Here is a 17,817-nt window from a genome sequence, read left to right as displayed (position 1 = left end):
ACCGACTACATAATATCTTTTTCGTCTTCATCTACATTTTTCTGTTACATATATTATCTGAATCTTGGCCTCACCCAGTGACGTCCCGTGGGGGCAGGCAGATTGAGCGTCGCTTGGGGCGGCAGTTACTCGAAGGGCAGCAAATCGAGGAGAATCATTTGGTATACTTACACAGAAATAGCTACATAAACTTAGTAATAACGGAAATATCTTTCCATTAAAAAATCATCTCACTGGTTGGAAACAAAATATATTAATTAATCGACAAAGTTTAACAAGACTGTATTTTTTGTCAGGTTCGCGATGTCTAGTTTATGTAGATTTATATAGATGTTTTTCTTGGAGGTCACGTCCTTGATCAGCTTGACCAGCAATGACACGTGCAGATTTTCGAATTATAGGTAGGTACATACTTACCTAATTTGAAATTTATTCAAATATTTTTGCCAGTCACTCGCGAGTTTTGGAAATTGGCAGGTGTATTTACGCAAAGATGGTATTTAATATAGATTTAGTGGTACTTATATATTTTATTAGTAACTATACATACATATTTCTTAGATGTTTTAGTCATGAAAGGATGATAAAAATACTGTAAGAAAAAATAGGACGACATTTTGGCGCTGCCGAGGGGCGGCATTTCGTCTAGGGACGTCACTGGCCTCACCCACAATCGTAGATTGAATAAATTCCGCAATATATTATAATATTTGCATCAACCAAGAGAAGGTGTAATAAATTATGGCAAACTAGGAATCTTTCACACAATTTTGAAAATCATTCACAACAATATGGTGTAGAAAATCACATACCTCACATTATGTCTGGGAATACTTTGATGAGAGATTCAAATTTTCGTAAATTAGGTAAATACGTATGTATCTGTCTCACGTCTTATTTATTCGTATTTTTACAGGTCTTGTGGCATCTTTACAAGATTTAGACTATGTAATAAGCCGATACTGGATTGAAATGTGCATCTTTATAGGGATTTAAAAACCTCAGATTTTGTATTTGATAACGATTTTTGAATTTTATCATAAAACATGTGCCTTTTGCGTTTCACGTTAGCTCTAAGCGCCGAGGAAAGTAGGAGGAAGAACACGCGGTGACAACCCAAAAATCTATTACCTAAGTGTAATAAAAAACCGTGATAGTCTCAAATATTATGTAGCATTTTACATTTTTTGTGCAATCACAAATATAGTAGTTATAGTACGGTTGGCAACACTGTACACATCACAACAATTTATGAATTCTTCACAAATATAGGTAGGTACCGAAATTGTGTACAGAATGCTTTCATTGTTCAAAAAGCTCCCATTAGAGATATTAATTTCATAAACTAATCCTACTCTTCCTTCAAAACATACAGTAGGTATCTAAATATTTAAAAAAATAAAACTAAAAAAATATTTATAATAGTATTTATAAAAATTAAATACATACTTACCTAATGAAATAATATATCATAGTACTTATATTTAGCATGATTAGGAGTAAGTACAGATATATACTTAACATATTATTGTAAGTACACATTTATATTAATTTGTAAATAAAGTTAGGTAACTATTAATAATTGTTACCAACACAATAATACATCGATAAGGAGTGTGAGGTGAGGTAGTATTAGGTATGTTTGGGAAGTAGGTTGGTACTTGACCAAAACGGCTTGATTTTTAAGTTTTTATTAAGGTTGATCTAGAACAAGTAAGGTTCGACTAAAAACCAATAGACACCTCATTGATCGCAGAGGGTCAGCTCGCCCGACTGTCTGAACCGGCTTGTCACTCAATTTTTTTACTGGTAGATATATTTTATCAGATCTTTATAGCTAAGCAGGAATTCAACCCAATTAGTAGGTACATACATACAACATACAACATACCTATATTATAATGGTACATTCTATTTAATACCTAATTTCTTACATTTACTGATATAATAATTCTATGATCATAATTTTATTGGCTTTCTTTATAATTGCGATGTTATATTGACATTGGACCAATGTGCGGAGAGCCCCACGTAAATGACGTTTATGTGGTATCAATTACATATCGCTCCACTAATGGCTATTTGATTTTTCATGACATTGATTACTGTGTAGGTACTACAAAATAAATATTAATATCATCAGTCATCACATGAGCGTATATTACAGAGCTTTATAAAAGTTAAAAAGAAAAACAAATGAAGTCATGTCATGTACCTACCTACTACATATTTTGTAAGTTCACTTTGAGCGTGTCCGGTTAAGAAAAATGGCCGGAACCATCAGGCCGATTCATAAAAGGCAGATTAACAAGGCGAAAGAGATAATTAGTGGGAATTAAAAAAAATAAGTGGCATTTCTTTGTAAATAATAATGTTCCACATTAAACTCCACACTAGATAAGTCGAAAATCACTTTTTTCAAGAGAATCAAAGGTAGGTTGAATTTGAATTAAGTACTTTTTTGTGTATTTAGTCATGTGTTATAGGGAAGGGGTCCATTTCGAAAAAAATATACATACAAATATATTATTGATTGTCCAAGGCGGTCACAAAATCTGACAGGTGTCACTGACATCCGTTTTTACTCCGCCTACTACATATGGCTTCTCGTCGCTTCAAACGTGGATCCCCGTTTTATGAGTAAAGCAATGACTGTCATTGGAGTAAAGCGACGAAGACAGTCTGCAACTATAACTACCAGCATGGCCCTCACAAGGAGGGGGGGCTGATAGGGCTCTAGCCTTGGGGCCCGGCGTGGCGGGTCGATCGGAGAAATGATATAAATGCACATCACAAATTTGCTCTAATAGGAAAAAAAAGTTGCCTGCGGTGCTATTTCGGTTCGATGATATTAATATTTTTAAATATATTATTATGGTTGTGCGATGCAATTTTTAATTGTTATGTGTCGATACTTGACAACTCCATAATTCATGTATGTGTATTAAAAAACCGCTAAAAATACACTGAATACCCTTAATTTTACCTCGAACACTATTTGGAAAACGCTACTGTTGAGCGTCACACTGCATTTAAACTTCGTGATAGGTATGGGGGCCGCTAAAGATCTTGGCATGGGGGCTCGCTTCAGGATGTGGGGACCATGACTACTAGTGCTCACTTACGAGCTACTGCGACCTGTTGCATCCGCAAAAGGTTGTCAAATGCACGTGGTCTAACGGTCAAACTTGTTAGCATCGTTAGGTAGTGTACGCCTGTATGGTTATGTCGTCCGTGCTGTCTTGTCTTATACACATACCGCGTCAGTATATTAAAGCAAACGTTGGATGCCTCAGATGATTGTACCAATTCTTGAATGCCACGGTTCATCCACTGACACAATATGCCTTGCGTGTCATATAATGCCGAGAGGAGAGGGCCCAACCCATTGAGCAGGTTATTCGACAACCAAATTATCCGAGTTACGAAAAAAATATTCCATTCACCGAGATAATTTGTATTTTTTTCGTTCCTAGGGGGGTCTGGACCCGAATTCTCCACCCCCTTACGGTGCGCGCCTGTTATTATGAAACTATTATAAACATATAAGATGCTATAACTAAGCAACCTAGAGATGCTCAGATTAGGTACAGATTGGTAATAGAATAATAATTGTAGATATTTTGACAGAATATCTGCGAACTTACACTTAACACTCTATAACTTAGTTGTACTTTAGTTTATTTATAAGGATCCATAAGTAGGAACGATCTAAATAAATTGCACTATGTCAAATAAATTTCCATGAATAGACATATTTCTTATATTTAAAATTCAACAGCTAATAAAAATAGTATTATCGCCTTGTGGTAGGTTTCTTATAATATTATAATAATAGTGGTTCGAAACCACTCGAGAGCTTTTTTGCTATTTTTCTGGTAGGTACCTACCTACGCGTATAGATCGTTGAAATTATTGTGACCCTTTTAGGGTGTAACTTAGGAAGCCACTGTTTAGCGACAAAAAATACGAATTCCAGAGGTCGATATTATAACCTGTAGTTCATTCTCATATTTTTTTGTATTTCCCACAGCTCTTTGTTCATATTTTTTTTTGTAAGTAAAGTTTAAAAGCTCGTTGCGAATTGGAATCTAAACTCAATAAAATAAGGCATACTGAAGGGCGAAGACTACATACCTATCAGACTGGATCAATCTGTACCAATCATAGCCTTTGAGTGTTTGTCTGTCTGTCCGTTTGTTTGGTTATAAGTTATAACTCAAAAAATATTGACGAAACTTACATAATCTTATAGATTATTCACTATAGTAATGGTGGGTACCAAGTAAGTAAGGTTTAGTTAGATTCTTGATATTTCAAGGGAAACTTATCGAATACAACGAACGGACTAGCGACATTGTGAGGTGAGGAGCGGGTAGAGAAGCGCGCGCCTAGAAATCGAACAATTAATAATACAACTATCCGTCAATTTGTTCATTGTGTAGGTACTTCTTCATGCTAATATATATTAATTTTGATAATATATTATTAAATACCTGCAGTAGGTATAACGTGCGGTAATCATGTGTTCTATCACACTCGAGAATTTCAAAATATATTGTGCAAATTATTGTACTAAAATATTTTATGTAGGTACCAACAGAAAATGATCTTTAAACTGTGGACATTAGAGGAAACTTGATCAATATTGGCATATATATATGGTGTTTTCAATTCGTGCCAATCTGGAAAACTTTTCACTTCTGAAATTTATTTATTTTTCAGATCCCGGTGCCTCTACTAATTATTTAGAGGCCGTTTCTCATTAACGATACACTTTATTATTGGTCGACATGATTTCTATCAATATATTGGACGTGCTTGTCTACTTATATAAATAAATTTCTTCTACGTATTTCACTTATTTGTGCTGCGCCCAGATGACGTCCCGTCGTCCAGTTGTCCTGATATCCAGTCGGGTCTAGGACGATTTGGCACCGCGACAACTGAATGCCACGGAATTCGAAAATAAATAGACGTTAGGTACTTACAGGTACTTTAAAAAATATATTTAATATCATTATCTATATTTAAATGATTATATATTATTATGATATAATAGTTGTTGAGAATGTAAATATGCAGACGTAAATAATGATTTAATCGTGCATATGTTTAAGTTCCAACGAAAAAATAGTTTTTTTATTTTATATAAAGTCTTAGGCATGGTAATTCTCAATCCGCAATAAAGAATACATTATGTTAAGAGTAAAATGAATTAAAACTACTAAGTGGTAGATAGAAACTGATTAAAATACCTCGTCTACGTTCTGTATACGTGTCTACGACAGTGCGGCGTCCAATTGTCCAGAGTCCAGTTTTCCCATTCCCTATCCAGTCGATGTCTGAATCTTCAATCAATCGCATTATCATGTGTTATGTAAACAGAATTAGGATCAGATTAGATGACTTACATATACCTAAGTACCCACCTATGGTTTTTTTTTTTTTTAAATATTAATTTAAACGTTTTTTAAAATGTTTTATTTTTAGATTTAGGTATTCTATAAAAATACCTATGTATCCACATCTTAGACTCCACCTACTAAGAAGATACAAAAAAGTGTTTAATCCGAGAATCTAGGAAACTATATCTAGGTACCTACCTACGTAATAAAATTCCAAATAAGTATTTTTTTTCATAATACATACATACGTTTTAAATGTTGCATATTTCTGAAATATTTTTTAACAAATGCAACAGGTACAGTTAGATTTAGTTAGAACATAGAAATGGAATAATCTTGTTCGGCAATATGTTTGTCAAGTTAATCTTCATCCAAGAAAAAAAAACTTCAGAGGTTTTCAATTATTCCCTACAAGTGTTATTGGTTGCGCCTTAACTTAATTATTTCTAATTAATTAGCTAACATTTTTAATTCCATTGTTACAAAACTAAAAAACATGATTTAGTTTACTAGGTACCTACCAGCGGCGAATGGTGGAGGTGGGTTGTTAAGATTTGACATAACTACTACATACTAAACTTTGTCAGTCATACTTATTTGTTTTTATTGAACTAAGAATACAATTTTCAGATGGTGCTGGTTAATTTATTATTATTCAATTAAACCCTGCCTAAACCAAACCATACTATGCATTATGCACTATGCATATAGGTATGCTATGGGCGATCCGACAAAAATAGCGCACACCTTTTCAGTCATGCTTATTAATTTTGTTTGCGTTGAATTAAGAATACATTTTACAGATGATGTTGGTTGGTTTTTAAAATCCATTAAGTCCTACCTACCTAACCAAACCATAATCGATAAAAATATTTTTCTATCTATAAAATATCTAAAATGATGTATGGGTTTAATGGCATAACTTTAGATATTTATAAATAAACGATATTTTTTGACTATTATCTATGGCTTGGATTAGGAAGGGTTTCATTGAATTTTAATAAATAACAAACAATATGTACACATTGTACTATTTCAATGAAAATAAATATGTTTGACTGACAAAGTTTAGTGTGCAGTATTTATGTCGAATCTTAACAGCTTACCTCCACCGTTTGCTTGCAACTTCGTTGAGTTGAAAGATAAGCCCACATCAAAATATCCAATATACGTACGTCTATATAAAGTATGGTGATTCTAACCTAGGGATGAAAACCGAAGACTGTATCGATAGGTATAACATTGAAAGGGGTTGTTCTTATTTGTTCACCCTGTAACGAAATTGACCTAGCATGGTTAAAACAAACTGATACCTACATATTAGCATGGTATCTATTTCATTAATTCAATATCTTATAAAAGAATGCGTTTATATGCCTATAAATTTAAAAAATTAGTAAGTTGGTACCTATGCTTTCAATTTTAGAAGATATAAATTTATTTAATTCGATGAAGATATTTTTAAACATAATGTATTCAGAAATATAAGAAATATTTTTACAATATGAGATCACTATTTCTTATTAACCGTAGTAATATATTTTTAATACATAACACCGGTAGGTTATTCTGGATAATAACTTAACTTAATTACTTACATCGTTTTCCATTGTAAGATAACTCTAATAAAAGTAATAGTATGTTTGAAAAATGAGGAGTGGCCTTTTGTACATACTTTCATCTAATTATGGTCGTTTAGCGGGCCTCGCTTTAAGATGCCCTTTCATGAAGACTGTGTTGGTTACCTCGGTAACTTTGTTTTTTGCGCTACCATTCCGTCTGCGGTTTCAGTGGTGTGGTGTGGTAAACTTGGGGGCGGTGGTGAATTTATTGTTTACAGGTTTATCGATGTCACGCCAGGCGCCAGTCTAACAAACAGAGGTTGGAGGTCGAATAATGACAGAGGTATTCAATGCGACAAAATAGAATTGATAATCTGCACATATTTGTTTCACACTGATTGCGCTTGATGGGACATAATATTATTTTGAATATTCGTAATATTGAGGTTATTCATTTAAACATTTCACAGAACTGAGTGTTGCAGTTTCGTCATTAATTCTCTATTAATTATTATGTCTAGAATAGGGTGGATTAAATTGTGAAATAAAAACATAACATACACATGTTAAAAACAATGCGAATAACTATGTTCTGAAAATAGATCATCGAATGGGGTTCATCAAATCATAAATCGGAGCCGAAGTTCCGGTTCTGGTTGTTTAAAAATTATATAGGTACTTAATTATACATAATATATACCTGGTTAAATGCGTTATAGGTATTTTTGAGATAGGTTATATTATTTAAGTAAGTTTTATGCTATTTTTACAACGTTTTTATTAGCTCGTATTCTTATTTGTCCGGTGGTTGTCCGGTACAAATCTTGCAATCGATTTTTAACTAACTTCCCGACTAGCTAGACATTTGAAACTTTTAGAATGTATCAGAACACGATGCCAATGCATTTTTTAATACTTCTTTAGACACCATTATTGGTTGCTAAGCGGATGGTCCTAGCAACTAAATTATTAATATATAGTCGAGTCAAGTTTATATGATTCAACAGAAAATTTAAAAACGTTGTAAGTATATAAAAAGTTATATTTATCTTGTAATTATTATTTATCAGGACATATGGATGCTACAATCTTTAGGGCAGTTTAGGCATTCAACGACATACATTAGTAAAAAAAATGTAAAACATTACGTTGGAATGTACCTATAATATTATATTAATTACTATTTTTTGAAAAACTGACTATGAGTGAACATTGACGAAACGTAATATAACATCAAGATTACAATCATTTTTAATGAGTTTTTGTCCCGGGTTAGGTCTATCAAAATTTGGATTCGAGTGCTTTGGTTTATAAAATAATTAAGGGATTCTCAGGGTTTCAAAGTTTAATTTGGCATAGTAGGGCCTGGAATTGTAAAACACTGGATCAAATAGTGCGTAAAATACACATATTTTTCTTCACCATTCTGTCGGAGGTCCGTCGCGATCAGGCTGCTTCATCATCGGCGTTCGGTAGAACTGCACTCGTATATTAGGTGCATGACTGGTAAAAACTAAATCGTTGCAGCTAAACTTTTGCAAAGAATATATTATATTAATTATATTATAAGTACACTATTTTCGTTAGACATTTACTTACATAGTATATTAAGCTGGCGCTACAGACCATTCGGGTTCATGGCCGACTGCACAACCACCCTCCGGGTAGCTCTAACCTAAAAAATAATTTAACCATACCTGCTAACACAAAATCTAGTTATTTTTATTAGTTAAATCTCTTTGCTACGTATCTAAACACCACCTTTGACTAGTAGTGTCACATATGGATTTAAAAAAAATGCATTTGAATTCAACAACTGATATGTTAAAATATAATCATGTCGAACTCGAGGGTACTTGTTATTATTATTATTACAACGTTTTTATTAGGTCGTATTCTTATTTGTCCGGTGGCTGTTAGTCCGGTACAAATCTTGCAATCGATTTTTAATTAACTTCCCGACTAGCTAGACATTTGAAACTTTTAGAATATATCGGAACATGGTGCCAATGCATTTTTTTTTTAATAATTTTAGCCATCTTTAAGTAGAATTAAATTCATTTTCAGTTAATTCTGTTTTGTATGAAAAGTTATTTCGGAAGAAATCCGTAATCCAATCCACAATTCCTCCTATCTATTCCACTAGTCCTAACAACTAAATTATTAATATATACGTGCATAACTATGGAAATCAATATGAGTGTCAAAATGACATTTCAGTATTATTTCTATCAAAACAATTTTTTTGATCGTTTAAGCTAGTCAAGTCAAGTTTTAACAGACAATTGAAAAGCGTTGTAAGTGTATAAAAAGTTCTTTTTATCTCGTAATTATTTTTGTAACTTGGTTTATCAAAAATTATGTTCCCGTAATATTGACAACATCTGCACGTATGACATGAACAACATCACATGGATATGACGTATATGAACGTCTACGTCATTTTGTTCGGCATTTTTTCATCTCGTAATTCATTTGGGGGTTGGGAAAATTTAACGGCTCAGTAAATTTATTGTTACCTCAATTAAGATTACGTAAAAACTATTTAGAAGAAACGCTTAAGTGCAAGCACCCCTCGAATTAAAATTATGTGAAGGGAAACAAATTGTTTCAATAGTTTTAGTGGTTATTATTTATTATATTTTAATTCGAGACCACACCGTAAGTGACCGAAACTAAACTAAATAATATTATACATTTTGTATAAGAAGCAATCTTTAGCATTATTTATATATGGAATATTAGTGATGACTGATGATAAATGCTTTTAATATTATTTTTGAGAATTTTCTTTTTCATAATAATTATAAAACATCTAGATAGATTTCATGAATGTTAAACATGTTTTATGACTATTGGAGGATTTTTTTTTCTCAATTTTGGCATTGTGTTTTGGTGGTGTTTTATATAGAATTGTCTCATTGGTTAGAAATACTTATGTAGATTCTTTGACTCCCTCCCCCACTTACAATGATGAAGACAAAAAATCAAGAGTATCTAATTAGACAAATAGAAAAAATAATTTACTTATCAAAAAAATACCAACTTGTATAATTGATTGTTCTAAAGATTGCAATAAGATTTTATGTTATTAATTAGTTACCCATTTATTATCTTACATTGATTAGGATTTTATACATTTTTTCCTTATCATATTATATCACTGATGTCAAGATAAATATTTTCATAGAATCTAAAGTTTAATTAGGTAGATAATAACGAATTTGTTTGAAAACGTTAAGTACAGATATTTTGAAAAAAAATCTCGTAAATTCTCAGTTTAGAGAATATTCTCGAGAATAATGGTAATATTGATAATTCACGAAAAGAGTGAATAATTTTAAGGAACGAATACAAAATACCTATAAGTATTTCAAATTTTTGAAAACAGTGTGTGGTTTTCTGTGAAGCACAGGATGTGGTAGCTTCATTAGAAAGTATCTTAATTTAAAATAAGTAGTCAAATCATAAAAAATATGACAACATAACTTTACTATTGTCATACTTATTGTAATTTTTCACAAGGGTACTTCTAAACCTGTCAGCGCCATAGACCTCCACGTACCTAAAACCACCTCTATTTGAGAGGAAATTTCGTGGAAATGGTCTAACTATTAATAAAGGGTGTGAATGCTAATTTAAAGATATTTGGTGGATTTATTTCACCGTTAATTTAACGAAGTAGTTAAATTAGCCAATTTTCAGACTATTTAAAACTAAAAATTAAAGAGGGTGGCATTCTAAGTCTACTTAAGGGCGGCACTTTACCTAGGGACGTCACTAGATAATGTTAGGTATAATAGGCACTGTATATATAATATATATATACTGCACATACTTTTATTGAAATGTGTGTAAGTATATAGCTGTGTAATTAAAATTCACTCTTAGCATAATAGTATTTCAGTTGAATACTTAAGTACTTATATAATTTTTTTTTCCAAAAAATTTACTCGAAGGGCTCCAAGATAATATACAGAAACATGCGTCTGAAACCATAGATACTTACATCAATAAAGAATAAACCTTTGAATCATATTGTCACAGAATGAGGGCTTGCGCAGACAGAGCGCGGTCAGGCGGTCTGCGTTCCGCGTTCGGAGTTCGGCGTTCTTTGTACTGTATGGACTTCATACTGTATGGGTACACAGCCGGCGGTCAGACCGCGCCGGTCAATTGGAACGCTGAAGTTCTGGAGTTCTATGCCCGGAATTACAAAGAACGCCGTACCTCCCGTCCAGTCCCGTCATAGATAAGTCCCGTTGCAATAATGTCGTCTGAGAAATTGATTGATTTAGTGAGAGAGAGGAGATTATTGTATGATCTCAGTGACATCAATTATAAAAATCGTCAATTAAAAGGCGAAGCGTGGGTAAAAATCGCCAAGGAAATGGGAACCGGGAATGGTAAGTGAAAAGAATATGTTTTTATTATCACTTTTATTGTTTGTAGGTTATGGATACATGAATGAACAATATCTCGGTATTATTTACCTACAGAGCTGTTTACTGATTAAAATACGAAATAAACTCTTGGTATTATTTACCTACAGAGCTGTTTACTGATCAAAATACGGAATAAACTCTAACCTAACTGCATACGCTGAAAAAATGCTCCTGCTATTTGTTAGGTTATGGATACATGAATGAACAATATCTCGGTATTATTTACCTACAGAGCTGTTTACTGATTAAAATACGAAATAAACTCTTGGTATTATTTACCTACAGAGCTGTTTACTGATCAAAATACGGAATAAACTCTAACCTAACTGCATACGCTGAAAAAATGCTCCTGCTATTTGTTAGGTTATGGATACATGAATGAACAATATCTCGGTATTATTTACCTACAGAGCTGTTTACTGATTAAAATACGAAATAAACTCTTGGTATTATTTACCTACAGAGCTGTTTACTGATCAAAATACGAAATAAACTCTTGGTATTATTTACCTACAGAGCTGTTTACTGATTAAAATACGAAATAAACTCTTGGTATTATTTACCTACAGAGCTGTTTACTGATCAAAATACGGAATAAACTCTAACCTAACTGCATACGCTGAAAAAATGCTCCTGCTATTTGTTAGGTTATGGATACATGAATGAACAATATCTCGGTATTATTTACCTACAGAGCTGTTTACTGATTAAAATACGAAATAAACTCTTGGTATTATTTACCTACAGAGCTGTTTACTGATCAAAATACGGAATAAACTCTAACCTAACTGCATACGCTGAAAAAATTCTCCTGCTATTTGTTAGGTTATGGATACATGAATGAACAATATCTCGGTATTATTTACCTACAGAGCTGTTTACTGATTAAAATACGAAATAAACTCTTGGTATTATTTACCTACAGAGCTGTTTACTGATCAAAATACGAAATAAACTCTTGGTATTATTTACCTACAGAGCTGTTTACTGATTAAAATACGAAATAAACTCTTGGTATTATTTACCTACAGAGCTGTTTACTGATTAAAATACGAAATAAACTCTAACCTAACTGCATACGCTGAAAAAATGCTCCTGCTATTTGTTTATAGGTTATGGATACATGAATGAACAATATCTCGGTATTATTTACCTACAGAGCTGTTTACTGATTAAAATACGAAATAAACTCTTCCCTAACTGCATACGCTGAAGAATTGCTCCTGCTATTTGTTGGTTGAAAAGACGTCAAGGCCTGTGCGTTGTGAGATGAAATATGTTCTTCTTCATTTATATCAAGTTCTCCTTTTACTTTAAGGTAGTTGTGCAAGCAACAAGCAGCCTTGACAATATCAACCACAGTATCTACATCTAATTCAAATGCTCTTAAAAATACCCTCCATTTTTGAACCAAAATACCAAATGTACTCTCTACTATACGTCTTGCACTACTAAGTCTGTGATTATAGTTTTTTACTCTTTCATCACGAATAGCTATATCCGTTCCAAAAGGTCTCATCAAAAATGTTTCCAATTTGAAACCTCCATCTCCAATAAAAACGTGAGGCACTGGTTGTATTCTACCTGGTAATGGTTTTGGCCCAGGAATGTCCCATTGATTGTTAATAAGCTTGTCGTAAAAAGAAGACCTTTGGAAAATTGTGCTGTCACTATCTTTTCCATAGCTACCAACATCAATCATAATAAATTTATACTCTGGGTCTACCACGGCAAGCAACACGATGGAGAATTTTTGTTTATAGCAAAAATGTAGTGATCCAGTGTTCGGTGGGCATTTTATATACACATGTTTTCCGTCAATACTTCCGATACAATTTGGAAATCCCCACTTTTCGTTAAATCCAGCTTCAGACTTCTTCCATGTTGTTTCCGTGGGTCTTGGCATATATATTGGTTGTAATACTTTCCAAATCGCTTGACTTACTTCTTTTACTATTACACCAATCGTTGTAAATCCAATATGATATGAATGACCGATTGTTTTATATGTATCTCCTGTAGCGAGGAATCTGAAACAAAATTATTTTTACAGGTAATGATTGGAGTTCCAAGTGGAAAAGTCTACGAGACAATTACAACAAATATAAAAAAACAACCGAAACTGTTTCAGGCCAAGCGTACAAAAAATATAAAAATTGGCCATGGTCAGAACAAATGCGATTTTTAGATGATGTCAATAACAGACGAAGTACGCATAGCAATATTCTAAAAACTCAAGATTCCAATGTAGAGCCTTTCGAGGCATTGGAAGTCTCTGTCCAGGAGGTTGAACAGAGTGATCAGGAGGTTCAACAAAACGAGAATTCACAGAAAAAGAGGAAAAGACCAAAGCGTGGAGACCCAACAGAAAAAGTTTTAGAGTATCTGTTAAAAAAAAATGAAAAAAAACCAAAAATGGATGACGTGGACCTGTTTTTTTTGAGTTACGCTCAAACATTTAAAAAATTTCCACGTCGTTCACAGACTACACTAAAACTGGAGATTGCGACGTTATTTGCTCGGTTCGAGAGTGAATTAGAAGCTGACGGTGACCCTGAGTTATGGAACTCAATGGACCCTCACTCTGTGTCATCGAACGAGCCACAGCCGAGCACTTCACTGGCTAGATATTATGAAACAGTGGAAATCGGACTCGATGACACTTTTTAAGGGCCCACATACGCCACCCCACGTAGGTCAAAATGGGGATTTTATGGAATCTTAACACGGAAAAGGTTTGACGAATAACAATTGTTTTAATATTTACTAGGTACTTAACGGCCCTCGTGCGCCATGTAGGTCAAAATGGAGGATTTATCATATTTTCAGAGCATAATCCTGGAAATTCCTTAAAGCCGCGTTGACACGATCCAAGTTGACTTGGGCCGAGCACACTCGTACGAGACATCTTCATTTACTCGGACCGCGTCCTACTCATCCGAGCTAGCTTGTATCGGAGTAATTGGGATGAAGATGTCTCGTACGAGTGTGCTCGGCCCAAGTCAACTTGGATCGTGTCAACGCGGCTTTAAGGAATTTCCAGGATTATGCTCTGAAAATATGATAAAGCCTCCATTTTTACCTACATGGTGCACGAGGGCCGTTAAGTACCTAGTAAATATTAAAACAATTGTTATTCGTCAAACCCTTTCCATCAATTTCAACCAAAAATGTAACAGTTATGTAAAATATGTGATTTCAAACACTTATGTATTGTTAAGCTATTCATTAGTTTTCATAATATTCTGTGTATAAATTTCAACCAAAAATATAAGTTATAAAAAAGATATGTGATTTAAAACACTTTATGTATTGTTAAGATACTCATACGCTATTCTGTATAAATTTCAACCAAAAATGTAACAGTTATGTAAAATATGTGATTTCAAACACTTAATATGTATTGTTAAGCTATTCATTAGTTTTCATTATATTCTGTGTATAAATTTCAACCAAAAATGTAAGTTATAAAAAAGATATGTGATTTAAAACACTTTATGTATTGTTAAGATACTCATACGCTATTCTGTATAAATTTCAACCAAAAATGTAAGTTATAAATAAGATATCTGATTTAAAACACTTTATGTATTGTATACTCATACGCTATTCTGTATAAATTTCAACCAAAAATGTAACAGTTATGTAAAATATGTGATTTCAAACACTTAATATGTATTGTTAAGCTATTCATTAGTTTTCATTATATTCTGTGTATAAATTTCAACCAAAAATGTAAGTTATAAAAAAGATATGTGATTTAAAACACTTTATGTATTGTTAAGATACTCATACGCTATTCTGTATAAATTTCAACCAAAAATGTAAGTTATAAATAAGATATCTGATTTAAAACACTTTATGTATTGTATACTCATACGCTATTCTGTATAAATTTCAACCAAAAATGTAACAATTATGTAAAATATGTGATTTCAAACACTTAATATGTATTGTTAAGCTATTCATTAGTTTTCATTATATTCTGTGTATAAATTTCAACCAAAAATATAAGTTATAAAAAAGATATGTGATTTAAAACACTTTATGTATTGTATACTCATACGCTATTCTGTATAAATTTCAACCAAAAATGTAACAGTTATGTAAAATATGTGATTTCAAACACTTAATATGTATTGTTAAGCTATTCATTAGTTTTCATTATATTCTGTGTATAAATTTCAACCAAAAATGTAAGTTATAAAAAAGATATGTGATTTAAAACACTTTATGTATTGTTAAGATACTCATACGCTATTCTGTATAAATTTCAACCAAAAATGTAAGTTATAAATAAGATATCTGATTTAAAACACTTTATGTATTGTATGTTATGGGTTGGTTTTATTAAAAGATATTATTAATTATATTTAACGTTTTCCTTTATTTCCGATTTATAACACAAAATCACATAATAGAAAATTACTGGTATACTAATACAAGGTTGAATATTACTAAGTACAATACGTGTTTCCTGTAAGGAGTCCAACTGAAGAGTGGTTTGTTATTCTGGAATACTTCTAGGAAGGAAACAATAAAAACAAACAAAAGAAATGAACAAGATGCGACATGTTTCAGCCGCTCGAACCCGCTGGGTGACTAACTAACGGTACAAATTTGAATGGCACATAACACCTCCCTTCAAAAGAATAAACTTATGGTACACAATTTTTTTACCATGAGTTTGGTTAAAGAAATTATAATCATATTAATACATTGGTTTTCGAAAATAGATTTTGTTGTGAACAATAGATTGTGATGTGTGACAAATAGATTTAGAACAATTGAAGTCATATTACATACAGGTATATATATATATATATATTTTTTTTTTTTACATTTAGAAAGACAATAAAATTCTTAATATTAGTACATATTATAATAAAGTAAATAATAACATAATCCTTTGAATGAGATTATTTATTGTGAGGGATCTAAATTAGCTTGCTTAATTCTATTTGTGTGAACCTTAACTAACTTATTCTGAACCTTAATTGTAACATTTAACGGACTGTTAACCTTGACAATTTCGTAAGGTCCTTGGAAATTAGGAGATAATTTTTTTGATTTATTTATTTTAGAGGCGTTATTGGTTAAGTATATTTTATCACCGATTTCAAATGTTCTTAATGTTTTGTCCTTGTTATACCTTATCTGAGTTTTTTCTTTTCCTTTTATCAAATTGTTTCTAGCTATTTCATGTGATTTCGTTAATTTAAGTTTAAGATTATCGATAAATGAATCGTATGTGTACTTGAATTCAGATGTTTTTAGAGCTGTCGGCAAACTTGGTGGATTTCCAAAAACTAATTCGAATGGTGTAAATTTTGTGGCGGTATGCGGAGTAGTGTTATAACTAAACATGGAGAATGGAAGCCATTCATCCCAATCGGTTTGATTCGGAGAGATATAATGTTTTAGATAATCAGCTAAAGTAGCGTGACTTCGTTCTAGGGATCCATTACTGGTAGGCGTATATGCGCTAGTTTGTATCTGTTCGATTTTAAAAAGTTTGGCTACTTCCTTGAGAATATTTGAAGTAAAATCCTTTCCTTGATCGGTAAGTATTTTATCTGGAATTCCATATTGACAAATAAATTTTGAAGTTAGTTCCTTTGCAATGGTTACTGCTTCATGATTCGGGATTGGGTAACATTGAGAGTATTTTGTTAAATCGTCTTGGAGGGTTAATATATATTTGTTTCCACTTTCGGTTAAAGGTAGAGGACCTACTATATCTAAAGCAATACGTTCAAATGGTTTTAGACTGGTGGTAGTAATTTCTATGGGCTGTTTTAAGTTTTTTCGGGATATTTTATTTTTTTGGCATGATTCACATTGTTTAATATACATTTTAATATCCTTTTGCATATTAGTCCATCGATATTTAAGTCGTATACGGTTCAAGGTCCTGTGATATCCTGAATGTCCGCTTAAAGGAGAATCATGGTATTCCTTAAGTATTTGTGGAATTTCATTGTGATTAGGGCTAATTATTGTATTATGACAAATAGTGATATTTATATTTGAGTTATTGAAAACATATTGAATAATCTTTTTAATTTTTTCCCAATTGAGGTTATCCAAACCACAACCGAGTCGTGGAAATGAAATATTTGGTTCTTTGTTATTTTTAAGAATATTTTTTAAATTTGATAATGCCAGAAAAACGGAATTATAGTTTGGTTTTTCCCAAAAATTTTGTTTTGTGATTAAGTGGTAAATATTATTTTTACGAAATTTTGATTCGAGTACATCTCCTATTCTCGAATGTGTACTAACTAATTCATCATGATTGGTAATGATTGTACTTATTTCTAAAGCTATCCCTTTGGACATTGATTTATCATTTGAAATACAGTGCGCAATTGATTGTTTTTGATTTAGAAGGGATTCGTC

Source organism: Rhyacophila brunnea, unplaced genomic scaffold, assembly GCF_057557595.1.
Source record: "Rhyacophila brunnea isolate RB1 unplaced genomic scaffold, BYU_Rbru_1.0 scaffold_4, whole genome shotgun sequence".
NCBI lineage: Eukaryota > Metazoa > Arthropoda > Insecta > Trichoptera > Rhyacophilidae > Rhyacophila > Rhyacophila brunnea.
Note: the sequence above shows the minus strand (reverse complement) of the source record.